Below are 5611 nucleotides of genomic sequence, written 5' to 3'. Positions count from 1 at the left end.
TTAGCTACACTTCAGTCGACTGAATCGACTTTTGGGTCAGTCGATTTTCAGGGGGTGGGGGGGGGGATCACCGGAGTTAAGGAAGAACTAGCCGCAGCGGGGAGGGGGCCTCGCCGGAGAAGTACCCCACTATCTATCTTAGGGTTCAGGGTGGGGGCGCTGGTGGGGCGGTGGCTTGGGGATCGCCGAAGAAAAAGCTCGGCACGGGGGGGGGGGGGCTAGAGGGATGGCCGGGGCGGCGGCGTACCGGAGGTGGGGAGTGTTTTCGGGGCGGGCGGGGTGGCGCACCGCCAGCCGCGGGCTGTAACGCCCACGATGCGGCTATATCTCTCACGTGTCGAGGCACGACTTAGAGGCATAACCGCATTGTAGGTTTTGTCGCAAGAAGGGTCATCTTCACACAATCCCATGTAATGAACAAGAATGGGATAAAGAGAGTTGGCTTACAATCGCCACTTCACACAATACATAAATAAATTCATACATCATTCAAGATACACACATAGGTCCGACTACGGAACCAAAAGAAAAGAAGACAACCCCAAATGCTAGACCCCCCATCGTCCCAACTGGGCTCCACTACTGATCATCAGGAAACGAAACATAGTAACGACCAAGTTCCTCGTCGAACTCCCACTTGAGCTCGGTTGCGTCATCTGCACTGGTATCATCGGCACCTGCAACTGTTTGGAAGTATCTGGTGAGTCACGAGGACTCAGCAATCTCACACCCGCGAGATCAAGACTATTTAAGCTTATAGGAAGGAAAGGGTAGTGAGGTGGAGCTGCAGCAAGCACTAGCATGTATGGTGGCTAACATACGCAAATAAGAGCGAGAAGAGAAGCAACGCAACGATCGTGAAGCTAGAAGTGATCAAGAAGTGATCCTGAAACTACTTACGCACAACCATAACACAAGAACCGTGTTCACTTCCTGGACTCCGCCGAGAAGAGACCATCACGGCTACACACGCGGTTGATGTATTTTAATTAAGTCAAGTGTCAAGTTCTCTACAACCGGACATTAACAAATTCCCATCTGCCACATAACCGCGGGCACGGCTCTCGAAAGTTTATACCCTGCAGGGGTGTCCCAACTTAGCCCAAGGAAGGATATTCCTTCTCCCGGGAAGACCCGATCAGTCTCGGAGTCCCGGTTTACAAGACATTTCGACAATGGTAAAACAAGACCAGCAAGCCGCCCGAACGTGCCGACAAATCCTGATAGGAGCTGCACATACCTCGTTCTCAGGGCACATCGGATTGTCCAAACTTCCGGTAGGCGAGCCCAGAGTTGCCCCTGGTGGCCACCGGCGGCTGACAGGTTGGACCAACACTCAGAGGAGCACTGGCCCGGGGGTTTAAAATAAAGATGACCCTTGAGTCTTCAGAACCCAAGGGAAAAAGGCTTAGGTGGCAAATGTTAAAACCAAGGTTGGGCCTTGCTGGAGGAGTTTTATTCAAAGCGAACTGTCAAGGGGGTCCCATAAATCACCCAACCGCGTTAGGAACGCAAAATCAAGGAACATAACACTGGTATGACGGAAACTAGGGAGGCAAGAGTGGAACAAAACACCAGGCATAAGGCCGAGCCTTCCACCCTTTACCAAGTATATAGATGCATTAATTAAGATAAGAGATATTGTGATATCCCAACATATCCATGTTCCAACAAGGAACAAACTTCATCTTCACCTGCAACTAAAAACGCTATAAGAGGGGCTGAGCAAAAGCAGTAACATAGCCAAACAACGGTTTGCTGGGAAAGGTGGGTTAGAGGCTTGACATGGCAATATGGGAGGCATGATATAACAAGTGGTAGGTAGCGCGGCAAAGCAATAGAGCGAAGAACTAGCAAGCAAAGATAGAAGTGATTTCGAGGGTATGATCATCTTGCCTGAGATCCCGCAAGGAAGAAGAACGAGTCCAAGAAGAAGACGAACGGGCGTAGTCGAACGAATCCTCACACTCCGGAACGAAACTGAAGCTAACGAGAGAAGCAACCCGGAAAGAAGCAAACAACAAAGTAAACAACCACCACGTCAACGTGGCATGATGCATAATCAAGTATGATGCATGTCTGGTTTATATAGGCATGACATGGCAAAGTGCAACAAACAACACTACAAATTAAGTGGAGCTCAATATGCAACGACTTGCGTATTGACGAAACACCACATTTGAAACATTTAGTTCACTCTCGTTTATGTACCCAACAATATTAAATGTTGTTAAACATGGCAAGAGGTGAAGCATAATTAAGCTAACTATTTAGGCAAGTTTAAATGAGGCCGGAAATAACAGACAACAATTCCGGAAAATCCTCATGTGCATATTTTGATTTGGTACTGTTCTGCCCTAAACCATATTTTAGAGTTGTTAAACATGCAAAGTAATGCCACCATGTTAAACTAGACATTTTTCCAAGCAAGTTACATATATAGTTTATTAAATTTGGAGCTACGGTTATTTAGTTATGAGATAAAGCATTTTAGCATGGCATTTGGGAAAATTAATGCAAACAGCAAGTTAAACATTTTTAACATGGATGACAGTTGCATATTATGAAACTAGATGAAATTCTAAGCATTTTACATATATAGTTTATTTAATTCTGATGCATGGTTAAATAGTTATTAAATGCATGAACAAAGAGGGTTTTTCTGCAAATATGTAATTCCCTGGTTAAATAGCAAATTCGCTGGACAGGAAAAAACACGATCGGGCTGAATCTGGTGCACTGCTGGGCGATGGGGCGCTCACCATGGGCTCGGCCCAGTCGGTGGAAGAGGCTGCAGACGACGAGGCGAGCTGGGCCTTGAGGGAGGGACGAAGCTGGTTGGAGGCTTGCGACTGGGAAGTCAACGCAGGCGCTGGTCGTCCTCAGAGCAGAGGAAGCAGGGGCGCGATGGCTTCAGGCGATGTAGGCAGGGGAACTTGATGTTGGGGTCGTCCTCCTCGAGCGAAGCAGAGGAGGCGAGGTCGCAGGGAAGGCCGACGGCAGCGGGACTTGGCGGCGGCTTGAGGGTAGGGAGGCAGCTTGGCGTTCGATCTGGAGCATGGAAGCAGAGGCGGCGACACCGTGGACTTGCGGCGGCGCGGAGCTACAGCGAGGTCGTGGGGGTGCGGGACTTGGACGCGGGACACCGGTGACGAAAGAAAGGCGAGGGAGGCCGGAGCTTGCCAAATCCGACAGCGGGGCGATGAATGGGCGACGACCCAGACGGTTCCCTGCGAGAGAGAGAGATGAGTGAGATGGAGAGGAACGGGGAAGCACAGAAAAGGGGAAGAAGAAGGGGGCAGCGACGCTCATCTCGGATGAAGCTCGCCGGTGGCTCGCCGGACAGACGAGGGCGGCGGGGTTCGACGCTGGTGTCGGAGACGAGCGGGACGAGGGCCTCGGCCAGGAGGCAGGCCGACGCGCGAGATGAAGGGGAACAGGGGAGATGGAGCCCTACGGCAGGGGGAAGCAGAAGGCCATGGACCTAGTGGTCACGACGGTGGCGGGGACGAGGAGGCGAGGCCGAGCGCTCCTGCTCGGGCACGAGCGTAGAGGGAGACGCGGGGAGGCGCTGCCTCATGTGGCTGCCGGAGCTGCTGGTTGGATGGATGGATAGACGAAGAGCAGTGGCTGGGCGCGGAAGGAGAGGAGCAGGTGGATCGGGAGGAGATCCCGAGGTTGGAGGCGGAGTGTGGTGGCGGCGAGGAGGAAGGACGAGACAACTCTCCTAGATTTTAGGGTTGCCCCGTTTATATACGCTGGTGGATTAGGTTAGGGGTATTCGGTCCGTCCGATCGTAATCGGGCGGTCGAAAATAAATAGGCTAGGGAGTCCAAATAAAAAACGGAGATGTTTTATAGATGTTTGGGGATAATCCGGACCCAGCGGTAACGACTGAGTGGGTCGGGTTCGGAGAAGTTTTCAAGCGCGCGCGAGGGGTCGATGCACAGTGCAAAGAGGGTTAGGCGGACATAGTCAGGAGGGAAGCGAAAACCCGATTGGTCTGGAACGGTCAACGAAAGCAAGGGGGGACGCGGCAACTACGAGCGTATGCAAGCTTTAAAAACAATGACGACAACGAGTGCCGATGCAATGCGGATGATGCGATGATGAATGCAACAAACAAATAAAACACACAACGATAACGAAAAATATGGAAGGCGTCTGGAGCGTCGGTCTTGGGGCATTACAACACTCCACCACTACAAGAGGATCTTGTCCCGAGATCTAAGGACGGCACCGGAGAAAAGCGGAAGAGGAAGAGAAGAGGTAAAGCTAAGTTGCTTCTTTGACAAACGAGTGAAACGACGGACCTTGAGAGATTGAACGAACGAAAAGAGAGAATACAAGGGAGATGAACGAGATTGAAAACACTCTGTTATCAAAGAGGAACAAGGAACATCGCGAGAACCTTTGTAGCTTGAAGAATATGGAACAAGAGCTTAACGGATCAAAAGGAATATGAAAGCACACCGGTAGAAAAGAGAAACAAGGAACACCATGTGAACCTTGGAGTTTGCAAAGCTATGAATGACGAGAACAATGGACGAGAAGTACATGCAAGCACTCCGGTTGAAACGAGATGTACAAGGAACGATAATGATCAATTACGATAACGCTCCGGTTGGAAAATGGGAGGGATAGAATATGAACTTGGCAAAATGAAAGCACTTGGATGAGACTTCGGTTAAAAGAGGAATGATAGACACAACACTCCGGTTAAATGGATTAGTAAGAAAAGAACACGATCCTCACAATTCGAGATGATGAGGAGGAGAGCAACATCGCCATGCCTCCGGAAGAAAAAATAGAAGATAGATCATTGGAATAAAGGAATGGAGAAGAAAATGCCAACTTCTGCCACCAATGATCTTGGAAAGCACCCTTCCAAGAAGGTTAGAACGGAGTTGTTGGATGTAACATCCCAAAATTCTAAATTTTGGAATGTTATAATAAATAGATAGATTTGATTAATTGTTTGATTGATTGAGTGAAATTGATTGAAATTGAGTATATGAGTATTGATGGGACCGTAAACATGCTTCTAAGGGTGGTAGGACCCCAGACCCCCTGTGATGATCGATGGATTTTGAGAAGACCCCAAACCTAACTTATTTCTTTCTAGCCTCTCCGAATCTCGAGGACGAGATTCATTTTGAGGGTGGTAGGTTTGTAACATCCCAAAATTCTAAATTTTGGAATGTTATAATAAATAGATAGATTTGATTGATTGTTTGATTGATTGAGTGAAATTGAGTGAAATTCGAATTTTTTTGAAAGTTAAATGAGAGGGAATAAAAGGACTTTCCCAAACTTTCATTTTTGCTTTTATGATCTCCGTGAATTCAAATTCTTTTCACCACAAAACTCTGGAGAGAAGATGACATGACTTCTTCCATTTATTTAAATGATAAGGGGTGTTGAAAATATTTGAATTTCATTTGAAAATATTTCCAATTCTGAAACTTTATGCAACTCAATGATTTTCACGAGAGAAGATAAAATGACTTCTTCAAAATATATGAAATATGAGTTGGGAGTTTCAAAGAAACTCAAATTTAAAATCCATTTTGAAATTATTTTCAATATTGGAGTTATTTGAGTTTTATTC

This window comes from Aegilops tauschii, chromosome 2 (assembly GCF_002575655.3).
Source record: "Aegilops tauschii subsp. strangulata cultivar AL8/78 chromosome 2, Aet v6.0, whole genome shotgun sequence".
Taxonomy (NCBI): Eukaryota; Viridiplantae; Streptophyta; class Magnoliopsida; order Poales; family Poaceae; genus Aegilops; species Aegilops tauschii.
The sequence above is the reverse complement of the archived record's forward strand: the minus strand, read 5'-3'. Positions refer to the sequence as shown.